A 13213-nucleotide genomic window follows, 5' to 3' on the forward strand; every position below is an offset into this window, starting at 1 on the left:
ATATTTCCTCTTGATTTTTTAACTTTTTCATACGAGAAAATGAAAATATTATTTAATTTTTAAACATTTCGCTCTTCAAAGATGTTGCTTTCTAGGCACGAGCCTAGTTGGACTAATGGGAAATGCGGCACAGTTTGCGACGCTGAAAAATTAGGATTCGAATGTAATATCGGTTGATTTCAGTATTTTTATGTCGCTACGTAACCACTCTGGGTGCTAATGGGAGCTTAATTGGACTTGGATTATAATAGAACTATTTACCTATGACCACGAACTATGGATTCGATACTAATATCGATTCCTTTCTACCCGACAGTACTCTTTTCCATATTGTAAGAATAAAATGTTATTTCCTATTTCAAGAAAAACTTTTTTTTTGCCTTTAGTCCACTACCTCTTGCATGTCTATCGTGGGGTATTACTATAAACCACCTTCCATCACACAATGAAGCTGATACTTTTTGTCAGAAATAAAACAATTATAAGTTCAGAGAATAGTTATAGGAACAACTAAAAACACCTTTCCTATAGTACATCATAGAACAAATACAATGTGATTCTTTTAAAACTCACGGACTACATTTGGGTCTAGAATTTCTAACTGAAGTCCGCTTTTCATGCGATTTGTGGCAAATGATCAAGGAACGTTGGGAAATTTATGGTTTAAATTTATTTGGGGTAATATCGGCCACGCCTCTAGAAAATCAGCAAACTGTATCGCCACTGTATCGAATTGAAATTAGGTGATGTGCGGTGTGGAGATTTGAGTTTTTTCGTTAGATGGCAATCTCGCGACGGTCAATAAGAAACAAGAAACTGGGCCGTTGTATTGAGAATTATGCTGTGCTACTGTACCAATATGATCAGGACACAGTTACAGTAATGTACTCTTTGGAGCAACGTGGTTTTATCGTTAATTTTTTTTTTTTTTTTTGGAGAACGGGGTCTAATGTTGCTACGCAAAGGCATTTCCACGCAACTGTGCTTCACGTTTTGCTTCAGACAGGAACATAATATGGTCGTTAGTGAATAAATTGCAGGAAACAGGAGCGCTTCTGAGGAAGACAGAGAAGCATCGGACCTCGCTGGCGGATGTTGTGAAAGATGTCACGTACCGACTCTAAGACACCTAAAAATTCCCTATTCAACATGTTATTTCGCTTCAAATATCCAATATCTCATTCGAACTATAACGTACAATGCCGAATATTTGCTGTTTTTCTTGCGGCCTGCTCTATATTATCCCGGATGAATTTTAACCAGTAAACTTAGTCCCATAAATCTCCCATCCCTCCTTGATGATTTGCAGCCAACCGCATGAAAATCTCACTTCAGTTAGAAATTCTAGAGCCAAATGAAATCCGTGAGTTTTCAAAGAACCACTCTATATATACATATGTAAGATGCAAAAATATATTGATCAAAAAAATCTTAGTTGAAAGGGCAATATAAGGCAGGATGGTTTTATCAGATAATAGTTTTACAAATAGTTGACTTCTCTTCCAATCAGACACCTTAGTTTGTTTGCCTTAAGGTTGCCTTAAGGTAAACAAACAAAAGTGTCTGATTGGAGGACTTTGAAGACTAAAGTGTCTGGTTGGAGGACAAATTTCTCGTCATGTAAGGGCCACAAAATGTTAAAATCCCTCGAAATCTAGAATTCCAATAATTTCAGGAACACAATTCATTATAAAGCAATATAAGGTAGACAGTAAACAATAAAAATGATAGTAGACAGTAAAAGTACGTTCTACACAAAATTTGAACTTCAAACTAATACACTCATTTATCCTCAAAGTTGAGTTTTAATAAATCCTACGGTCTACTTCAGTTTGAACTTAAAACTAATACGCTCATTTATTCTCAAAGTTGAGTTTTTAATAAATCCTACGGCCTACTACAACGAATCTTTCCTTACACCTATCATTCCCCACACCGAGTTTTCCGTACACCGAATTTTCTATACACCGAATTTTCCTAAACCGAATTTTCTTACACCGAATTTTCCTACACCGAAATTTCCTACACCGAATTTTCCTGCTCCCACAACTGCTACTGCTAACACTACTATTACTATTACGATTACGAATGATAGTGCTATTTCCACTATGGCTGTCACTCCTACAAATATTACTACTACCAATACTACTACTACTACTCATTACTATACCAATACGACAGAGAATACCACTACAGCTATTACTAGTGATAAGAAAACAAAACAATGAGAATGAAATCTTCAAGTTTTACGTCCGACACTTATGCCGGCTAGGTTAAAGGACACGGTGATGATGAGAAATAAATGAAATGGTGGTAGGAGGAAACGGGAGAATGTCGAGAAAACCTCCACACACGGGTTTTATCCACCACAAAGTTCACTTGGCGCGAGATGGGATCGAACCAGGGACCCCATGCACCAGAGTGAACGCTCAACCACTGTTCCACCGTTCCAGGAACACCTAATAAACCGTGGCGTCTTGGTTGATTTATCATTATATTTTGTTATATTTGTAGTATCAAACTATAAATAATACAGGAACATGTAACACCATTTGCTATTTGCCTTGCTAATTGAACATTACTAGAAATTGCACTGATCTTATGAACACGTCAGTTCACGGTTTCGTCCTCCGTGCGCTAATGGTAGCGTACCAAATTTATTTAGTAGGTCAAGTACGTGACTTCATCATACGTTATTTAGTTAACTACGGCTGAGGCCGTATGGATGATGACGGGATGAACTGGTGGAATGAAAACAATGGGAGGAAACGGGACCACCCCGAAAACTCCCACGTACACAGTATTTGTCCACCACAAAACTCACATAGCATGAGCAGTGATTGATCCGATGACCTCTAGCACCAGATGTGAGTGCTTTATCTACTGAGCCACCGTTGTCCCTCGTAGATTAAGGATCGCTTCACATTCTATGCAGACCGGCCATAATAACTAGTGTTTCTCTGTTTTTACTTAGAAGGTAAATTCTGTAGCACCAGACATGTCAACTCTGACGCGAAATCGTAGCAGTTATAAAAGTATCTATCTGTGGTCGTAGTACTAATAATAGAAGAAGTAGTAGCAGTAGAAGTAGTAATATTAGTAATATTACAGCACATTGCGGTCTTGAGTACAGAGTCAGTTTCCCAAACACATTACGATTAACGTAAACTGGCAGAAAGACCGTACAATCACGGCAAAGGCAGGGGTGGTGGAGGACATTTAAGAAAAAATGACATTAATTTCCAATCCGCCTTTCAGTGCCTGGGCCGAGCCAGGACGGCGGGGCTCGGCCCGGAAATACATGCGTCCGGTTCGGCTCTATAGCATTTGTGTCCGGCCCGGTTTGGCCCGGAATGTGCCGGTCCGGTTAGGGCCCGATCCCTTTGATATTACTTGAAACGGGCAGGGCCGGATTGGGTCGGCCCGCGCACATTCTGGACTAAACCGGGCACGCCCGCCCCGTGCAGAGCTCTGGTTCATATCCACTGCAAACGCTGCTTTTGTCCTATTTTGACTTTAATTTAGTATTCAGGCGAGAATTATGTTCTATGTCTTAATTTTTAGTATTCTTTCACATATGGAAAGATTTGTTTACGTATCTAAAGATTTATTACGTATGGAGAACTAAATAAAAATAAGCATGTGCTGACATTAATACAGTTTCGAAATATTGTATCTTTCACTATTTCAATCAATGTTGGTTTTTTCATACAATTAGTAACAAGTCTTATTATATTTAAAAGAAGGAAAACACATCTGCAAAGTTATTCCCGATTGCAAAGTTTGGCTTCGAGGTGGTTTACTTTTTCCCGAACGTACACGAAGTTCGGCTTAGAAAATTTTTGCCTAAAAACAGCAGCCTAAAGAAGCCTTCGACCTTTGAAACAAGATGTACCTTTCGGGACTCAACTTTCGAAATTTTAGGGTGGGTTATTTTGCCCCCTAAAACCGGCTTTCCGCAGAAAATAAAAAAAACGTACTCCTTTATTTTTTTGCGAATTGTCCATACAAAATGTTCGTTCCAATTCTTCATGGCCTTTACACACATCTGACATACTGTTATTAGCACTTTTGATTTTTCGTCATCAAATGTTTGGAGGGGTCCCTGCCCCGCCCAATCGTCTCCTCCATTAAAATACGAAACCCATATCCTGATTTTACGTCTGCAATATCTGCGCACAATGTAATTCATGCATTCTTTCTCGTCTTTCGGCCGTCAACTTTCAAAATTTTGGGTGGGGATCTCGACTCCTAAAACGTTTTCCCGCAGAACATAAAAAAACGTATTCCTTTATTTTTGCGTATTTTCCATACAAAAAGTTTCGTAGCAATTGTTCATGTCCTTTACATACATCTGACTTACTGTTAATATCATGTTTGATATTTCGTGATTAAATGTTTAGAGGGGTGCGTGCCCCATCAAACCTTTTTTTCCAGGAAAATACGGAACCACTATCCCCTCTATGTCTACAATATCTGTGCAAAATTTCATTGAATTCGATTCAGTTCTTCTTACTTTTCGGGCGTCAACTTTCAAAATTTTGGGTGGGTACTTTTGCCCCCTAAAACCGTTTTCCCGCAGAACATAAAAAACCTGTATTCCCTTATTTTTTGCGTATTGTCCATACAAAAAGTTTCGTAGCAATTGTTCATGTCCTTTACATACATCTGATTTACTGTTACTAGCATGTTTGATATTTCATGATCAAAGGCTTAAAGGAGTCCGTTCCCCTCCCAACCATTTTCTTTATTAAAATAGGAAACCTGTATTCTCATTTTACGTCTACAATATCTGTGCAGAATTTGATTCACTTCGGTTTACTTCTTCTCGTCTTTCGGGTGTCAAGTTTTAAAATTTTGGGTGGGACTCTTTCCCTCTAAAACCGTTTTCCCGCAGAACATATAAAACACTTATTCCTTTATTTTTTGCGTATTGTCCATCCACAAAGTTATGTTGCATTTCTTCATGTACTTTACAGACATCTTACATACTGTTACTAGCACTTTTGATATTTCGTGATCAAAAGTTTGGAGAGGTCGGCGCCCCACGCAACCGTTTTTCCCAGGAAAATACGAAACCCGTATTCCATCATTTTATCTGTACAATATCTGTGCACAATTAGTTCACTTCGGCTCACCTCTTGCCTTTCGGGCATCAACTTTCAAAAGTTTGGGGCAGTCTCTTTTGCCCCTTAATGCTGTCTTTCCGCAAAAAAAAAATTAAAAAAAACGTATTTCTTTATTTTTTGCGTATTGTCCCTACAAACAGTTTCTTTGGAATTCTTCGTGGCCTTTGCATACATCTGATATACTGTTACTAGCACTTTTGATATTTCGCGATCAAATATTTGGGAAGGTCCGTGCCCAAACCAACCGTTTTTTCCATGGAAAATACGAAACCCGTATTTGTACAGTACCTGCGCACAATTTCATTCACTTGAGTTCACTCCTCTTTTCTTTTCGGGCGTCAACTTTCAAAATTTTGAGCGGGGGATTTTACACCCTAAAACTATTTTTACGCAGAAAATAAAAAAAATCAATATTCGTATATTTTTGCTTATTATCCATATCGAGAGAACGGGAAATTGTAGAGTGATGGGAGCAACGTTGGACAGTATTCACCCATAGTACTCAGAGAAATAAGCGATTTCAATGCAAAAAACGAAGAGACATTGTCCTGGGTAGTCATGGGCCTACGCCAGTGCCCTCTTTAGGCAAAATGTCAATATCTTACATCGAGAGGATGTTGATAGTTAGATGGGACCAACGTTGGACACCGTGGACCCATAAAGCGCATCGAAAAAATTGGGGAGGGCGCCACAAGCCTCACTTATTTCCACATAAAAATATAAAATTGTATTGTCGAAATACAGACACGAGTTAGCTTCTAATATTTCATATTATTATCGACAGCGTCTTTTCTTTACGTGTGCGTTTTACACGAAACCAAAGAGAAGGTCTATCATTCGTAGAAAGAATAAGAATAGTCAGTTACTTCAACTGTGAACGACAGCGAAAAATACGAAAAGAGTGACCACCTGTAGCGAAAAGAAACAATACTTTCTCTCAAATGCATAACAAATCAAGCCGAGATAGATTCGAACTCGCATGGACGGCGCGAAAAGCCAGTTCATTTTCCATTTTTTTAAACTGACTCACGGAACGTGTTTCAGTAATTTACTAATTGCTAATTTTACTTGCTTCACTCGTTTAACTTGCTTTTCCTAATAACTTATAATGACAGGGACACGAACACAGAAACATCGAGAACAGTTAAAAATCACAGATGTTCCCCCGAAGGGAAACGAACCCGGGATAACATACACCAATGGCGCAACGAGGCATGAACAGTAGTATAGTTCAGAATAGTTACTGTTTAGTTCAGTAAACGAAGAAAGGGGTATAAAAAAGCAAATACGTCGCGTCAACGATATCGACCACAGTTGACAGAAGCGGAAGCAGATGTGTAGTAATGCAACAACTTGGTTAAATTGATAATTGGTTCTTTATTCTGTAGTAGATCGTATCACAGCTTTACGGGAGAGCAGAGGAAGACTTACTAACGCTGTCATATAATAAGCTGTAATAACAAGATCATATAGACACAAATGGATGTAACTGTGAGTACTACAACTTGGATTTAACGAAATCCGTTTAGATATTCAGTGACTTGCAGGGTTATATGACACAAAAAGATAAGACACAATACAATTCTTCATACCTCAGCTTCCTGTAGCTAGATACATGCAATTTCTGGTTAGCTACTGAAACTACTGTCGGATTTTAATACATGACGTATTGCAGGATGCAAAATGTTTTGCATTACTTGTTTGTTTGTAGACAGCTACTAGCTTAGTGTTCCTAAAGGTTGTGTATAAACTAGGGATAGCCAATTGCGGAATTAATACTTTTCAGGATTCCCAAAAGTAAAACCGGACAAATTGCGGAATTCGGAAAATTCCGATTTTGGAATAATTCCGGAATTCGGAAAAATCCTTAATTTAGAAATTTCTGATTTCGTTAAAATTCCGGAATTCGCTAAATTTTCTAAATTCCGTATTCTTTCCGAGTTTCGAAATTCTTCTGAATTCCGGAGTTTAACTGAATTATATATTTCTCCGAAATCCGGAAAGTGAAAGTTCCGCTTCCGAAAAATGAATTTCTTTTGGTTAATATGAATCGTGGCGGAAATAAGTCTTTGACCAGGTAATGGCGACTGCTTTGAAAGAAATGGGGAGTATGAGAATTCAATCTGTCATATTTGTAGTTTCGGGTTGAGAAAAAATAAACTTGTGAACCAGCGGTTTAAGAGCAACTCAAATTATTAATGTAAACTTTACCGACTTCATAAAAGAAATATGAAAGACATTTTGAATCGAAGAAATATAACATACAAGTTTGCAAACGGAGACAATAAAACCTAACGTAACCAGAATAAAAACGAATTGTTTACCGCGTAGGGATCGCGGTTCAGTGGTCAAGGTGCTGCACGTTTAATTTTTTTTTAATATAGGATTTTTGATGGCAATTGATCGGCGATAACATACGTTTTATTATATTCAGATATTTGAATACTCGGATGTTTCAATACTTGAAATATAAAATCTTCAGGAATAATAATAGTAATAATAATAAACTAATAATAATTATTATCTCGTAGAAGATTAAGAGCTAGAAGCTAATTATCGCTCAGGTCATACCATTACAACCAGAAACGTGACATTTGGAAAGAATATTTCGGTTTGGTTTAATGTTGGTCACGAGAAGAGGAGTTTCTCATCTCGTTTCTAAACAAGCAAAATAACATGAGAATTAACATTTTACATTCGAGACGCGTCAAGGCTAACTCAAAATTTACGTCTCCCTTTGGAGATGAGAACCGAGACGAGACGAAAATATCGTAAACATTTCCCGTCTTGTCTCGATTCTCGAAATAGTGTATTTCCACTCTTTAAGTAATAATTCCTCTGTAGACTGAAACTCATAGGCTATTTCGTTACATTATATTTCAGAGCTCATTGAATTATGCTCTGTGTAGGTATTTTGTAGCAAAGCTTTTACATTTACCTCTGCATATCCTAAAAATTAGTTTATTATATGCTTTACTGTTGCGTGATATTCAGTTATATTTATTACAGTTATTTTCCATAAAACAAACAGTAGAATACTTTCTACATGAAACTTCTATGGAACGTTCTAGTTTAAAATGTTGGTAGTTGCAGAGTTGTTGTGTCTTGAAGGTACGAAACCCCATTCCCCCGGAATCTCTACTTTTAAGTAAGTAATCTCTACTTTTATTTTTTTTTAATTTTACGTCGCACAGTTACGCAGTCCAGGCTAAAGAAGACGGTAATGATGAGAAATGAATCCAGTTGTGGAATGGATAGTTGGAAGAAACGGGAGAACTCCGGGAAAACAAACTCACACGACTCTTCTCCACAAGAAAGCCAACTACACGCAAGCTCGGGTCAAACGAGGGACCCCAAACACCAAAGGTAAACGCTCTATCACTGAGTGAAGACTACAAAGAGTGAAGAACGCAATATCTTAAAGAAACAGGACATGAGATAATTTGGGAATGGATAATAGGACTATAGAGGTAAAAATGAATTTGATAAGGAAATGGAAAACAGCCTAGTATATTAAGAAATATGGGAAGATAAATGAATGAGAGAGCTACTAAAAATTACTTTATTGTATTTATGGAGGAAGAAATGTCGGATTCCTAGGGGTGTTTCATCTAAACTATTGATTCTTCAAAAAATGTATAGGACCTTGTTGCGTTTAGTCGAATAATAAACATTTTTGTTACAAAATATTGTTAATAAAATCTCCGTTTTAAATGACAATAAGAGAAATAGCTCTAAATGTTTTGCCAGTTGTCCTGGAGTTATCTATCCCTGGAGGGTCTCATTCTTTCCGTTGCATGGCGCTGGTTGTGCCTGTATGCTCCTCTGGAGTGTGCAGGTAGTGAGCGGCGTATTGTTCCAAATAAATGAATTGGGTATAGTTCGTTCTAAATTTGCTGCGACTTGATAATATGGGGAAGTGAAATGAAATTGTGTTATCTTAGTGGAAATCAGGACTGAGGTTTATCGATAGTATGGATTAGGGAGATTGCGGCCAAATCTAACCACTAAATTAGTATTCTTTTTAAATCAATTTTTTGAGACTAAAAGTGAAAAAGGAAAGAAAAGAAAATGAGTGGTTTGTGCTGGTTTTTATGGTAGATTTAAGTCTCTTTAGAATCATTTTATACTTACGTTTCCTATTTCATATTATATTGTATTGACAAGAAAAGTAATGAGAATTAATTTTGATTTAGTTCATATCTTTTGACTTAACAGCTATTTAAGTGCTGGGGTTGCTGGTTGCTAACCTATTAGACGTAACCAGTTAATTTTAACTACAAAACACATAAAGAAGTTAGTTGCTTTAAATATAGTATTTTATGAGTTGAACAACCCTTATTGTTGGTCAGGGGATCTTATACTCCTTTGGTTCTTTGTCAAACAAAACCTAGAAGGACGAGCTGAAAACTACTTTTTACCTATTGTTGAGATGTATTTAACAGATTTAAGTGAAGTCGAATCATTTTTCAATTTTATATGTATTTCTTGTTATTGAATTTGTTCGTATTATAATAAAGTTTGTAATCTGTTTTGGGAAATAGGTTGTTGTAATTGCGACTATAACTGGTAAAATTCTATACCGCTTACAATCATACGAGGTCACTGTTTCCGTTAATTTTCTGTTTTTTTTTTTTGCGTCTGTGTATAATTTATCTCTTTGATATCAAGTAATTCAGTACTGAGAATTTCCTGTGGTATATAATTATATATGTGTGTTTATTCGGAAACAACCTTTTTTACAGCTAATTTTATGCTCTTTCTTTTGGATAATAATATATTTTGAGCTGGAATGTAAGGAATCCGAGTTTTTTAAAAATTTTATCACCCTAGTTTAGGAGGATTCTGGTTTAGCCATTATTTTACCAAGATTGTGGCACCAGCGCAAATCTGACTAGGATACAAATTTAGTATGCTATTTACATTATCGTAATACACAGGTTGATTAAGTTTTTGAAACTACCTCAATTAATGAAACCAAAAGCTAATTATTAAGTTGACTACTAGTTTTAAATCCTTGTTTTTGGGAGAAAAGAAATATGCTTAGGATGACGGGTTTTCCAAATCCTTGATCTGCATTTTAAATTTTCTTAATACGGAATATAACATTTTGTGTTGTATGGGTTTCTCGTTTACAGAGAAGAGTTACCATTTTTTTCTAATTACACAAGATTTGCAAAGTAATCACAAAATATAATTTACATTACAGAAATGTAAATTACAATATATGTAACAATAGAATTGAATGGTTGTTTTGTTTCGTATTTTCAAAATATTTGTGTGTGAACTCAGCTTGTTTGTAATTTTCTTTTGTAACACCATTGAATGCCTTACAGAAACACGTTAGTTGCTTAGTTGGCACATAGATTGGAAGAAGCTTTTTATATTATTGCCAGCGTTTCGTGATTTTGGTAATGCAAGTTTTATATTTCTTTTAGTAGAAAACTTGAACATTATTAAAAATAATTATAAGTTCCATTACGTCATCACTAGGATTAGTTTATGTTGAAATTATGTATAGTAATTATCCTCCACTGAAACTGTTCCTTATCAGAAAAAAATGATTAACATGCTTTACTGAATTTAGCTATTAGGCTTTTAACTTTTGTCTAGGTTTACTTTATTCTTAGGATTTTATCCATACATTCTTTACGCTTTACCCTTTCCAGAAGTCATCAAAATTTAGTAAAATAACGCTAATATACTTTAGAGAACCAAAGATTGGAAATCGTAAAATGTAAGTATGTCATACTGTAAAATATGTGTTAAGATGTATTGAAAAGTATTTACTAACGTGATAAATTCACATATCTCTTGTGTCAGAAGGGCTAAGTGAAGAAGTACCATTTCGTGCGAGAACTTGAGGTTAAATATAACTTCCATTCCAGCGTTCGAAGGTTGTCAAGCACCCTCGTTTATCCCTCAGCAAAGAAGGATATTTTTTTTCAAACTCATGTTCCGTATATGTAGACAGTGTTGATTTTTTGAATCTTTTATTTTTTTTTCTTGTTAGAAGGAATTGTTTTGATTTTTTGTTAAACAATAATTGCTCTGAAGAGGTTGACTATTTTAACCTATAGTTTTCTGAATATTCATTAAGTGATTGTTCAAAAGAATGGCAATAATACATGGATCACTAGTACGAATGCCACTTCAATCAATGTCAATGTTTTCTTCAATTACTCGTTCTTTAGTATGTTTCATAATTATGTATCCTCCGTAATTTGGCGGCCTTTTTTTTCAGATTTTATTATGCGTGTTGAGTGATATCATGCTTTTGCCAATTTAATACATTTTTATCTATTTTTCTAGCTTATATAGTACCCTGTCATGTCACTTGGTAACTCTACTCTCTTATATGATAAATTTCAAGATCTTAAGTTCTTACTAGAAACTTTTAGTGGTGTAGCTATCCAGAATTTGTTATTTGTTATTGAAATTGGGAAAGTTCTCTAGGAAATGCCTCATTGAAATAACGAGTATATGCGTCATGGAAAGTGTTACAAGCTTCTTTTAAAGATTTTTTGGCGTATATTTCCTCATAGCTTTTATGACTAGGTACAAAATTGAAATGGGAGATATTCGTTTCATTGAAAATTCTTGTGTATGCGGATTTGACTTTCGAGTGTGTTTTGATTAATTTTTGTACAATGAAAATATAAAACGAAATAATTTCGCTTCATGATCCGAGAAACCACTCTTTATGACTGTAACTGTGCTGTTTATATATATTTTTGTTATAAAGTAATTGATCGACTACGCTACGACTATGATAAGTTATTCTTGTATGTACATTGACCATTCGTGTTAAATTATACGTATTTAAAAATAGCTTGAGTTGATCAACGATATCAGTTACAAGGAAATTTACATTCAGACCACCTACTATAACAGAACGTTTATTAGACTGAGCGAAATAGTTCCTTACTTAATTCAAGGCTTTCAATAAGAGAATTCAGATCACTGTGAGTTCTATAAACACATATTAGAAACAGGTCATGAGTCTTATTGAAATACATAATGATAAAGTAATTCGAAACAAACGTATCTATACTAGCAAGAATGTGCTTTCTTCTTGATTTCATCTTCGTAGCTGAAGGAACAATGGAAGCAGGTACAACGAACAAATAAAATGATCCATCCATGCTGGAATGAGAAAAGATAAAAATAAAAAAAAAGTTGAATATTATTGTCTTTGAAAGTCAGTTATAATTCAACTGACGTAACTCTCAACGTGTGCTCATGTTAGCTTTTAGATCAACCACTAGACTTCCAATCGTAATATGGTCAGTTCGATTAAAACATCGTTTATTATTTTCAGTTTTTAATGATATTATCGTTACTGCATAGATGTTTCCTTTAAATAATTATATTTCATGAAATCACTTGTATATGTGTAAATATTCAACGAATACATCGAAGACAAAGGTTTGTTTTAATAATAACATTTTGAGTGGGCGTCTAGGCTGAACGTGCGTATATTATACATGAATGTTAAATACTAATTAAGCAAAACTTGTAATGGCAATGCAACTCGTTTCATGTAGCTTACAGGCTACAAAGGACGCTGAACTAGAGATTAATCAAGTAACAAGATTCAAACTGTGTACCTAACGACTATGTATTACCTTTTCTATTAAATGTTTGTGTTTCGAATACAAATTGGAACTATTTAGCTTTTCCATTAAAAATAACCTGCAGTATATACTCGTAAATTCGTAACTATAATGAAAATTCCGCACATTCCTGTACCATTTAGAATAAAACTGTTATTGCCATATAACGATAAAGTTTCCTTATTGTTTTATGAAAAATGAGAAAAATTTTCAAATATCTCATTCAATACTTTCAAATAATTCCAATATCTAGTGGGAATGACGTAGTCACTACCATACGCCTATTAATATATAGGTACTAACATCAAAATGTGATGACGACCCTGTTGAAACAAGGTCCAATACAAAGGATTATACTGTTAATCGAGGATCGTAACGGAATAATTAACCAGATTCGCAGCTCTTGTATTACGATTACTTTATATAGAAACATTGTATTCATAAATAGTTATCGTTCATTTTATCATA

The 13213-nt window shown here is 35.3% G+C and overlaps 1 long non-coding RNA gene across 5 annotated transcripts in view; it reads left to right on the top strand.

Moving 5' to 3' along the window:
• Positions 1-10464: 10464 nt before the first annotated feature.
• LOC145683314 (uncharacterized) overlaps positions 10465-13213 on the top strand; it is a 564956-nt gene continuing 562207 nt past the window's right edge. For all 5 annotated transcript variants that reach the window (XR_014131021.1, XR_014131022.1, XR_014131023.1 and 2 more), the window contains exon 1: positions 10465-10540. This is a non-coding gene — a long non-coding RNA (uncharacterized LOC145683314). The remainder of the gene's footprint in view (positions 10541-13213) is intronic.

This window comes from Thermobia domestica, chromosome 4 (genome assembly GCF_964235325.1).
Source record: "Thermobia domestica chromosome 4, izTheDome1.hap1.1, whole genome shotgun sequence".
Classification (NCBI taxonomy): domain Eukaryota; kingdom Metazoa; phylum Arthropoda; class Insecta; order Zygentoma; family Lepismatidae; genus Thermobia; species Thermobia domestica.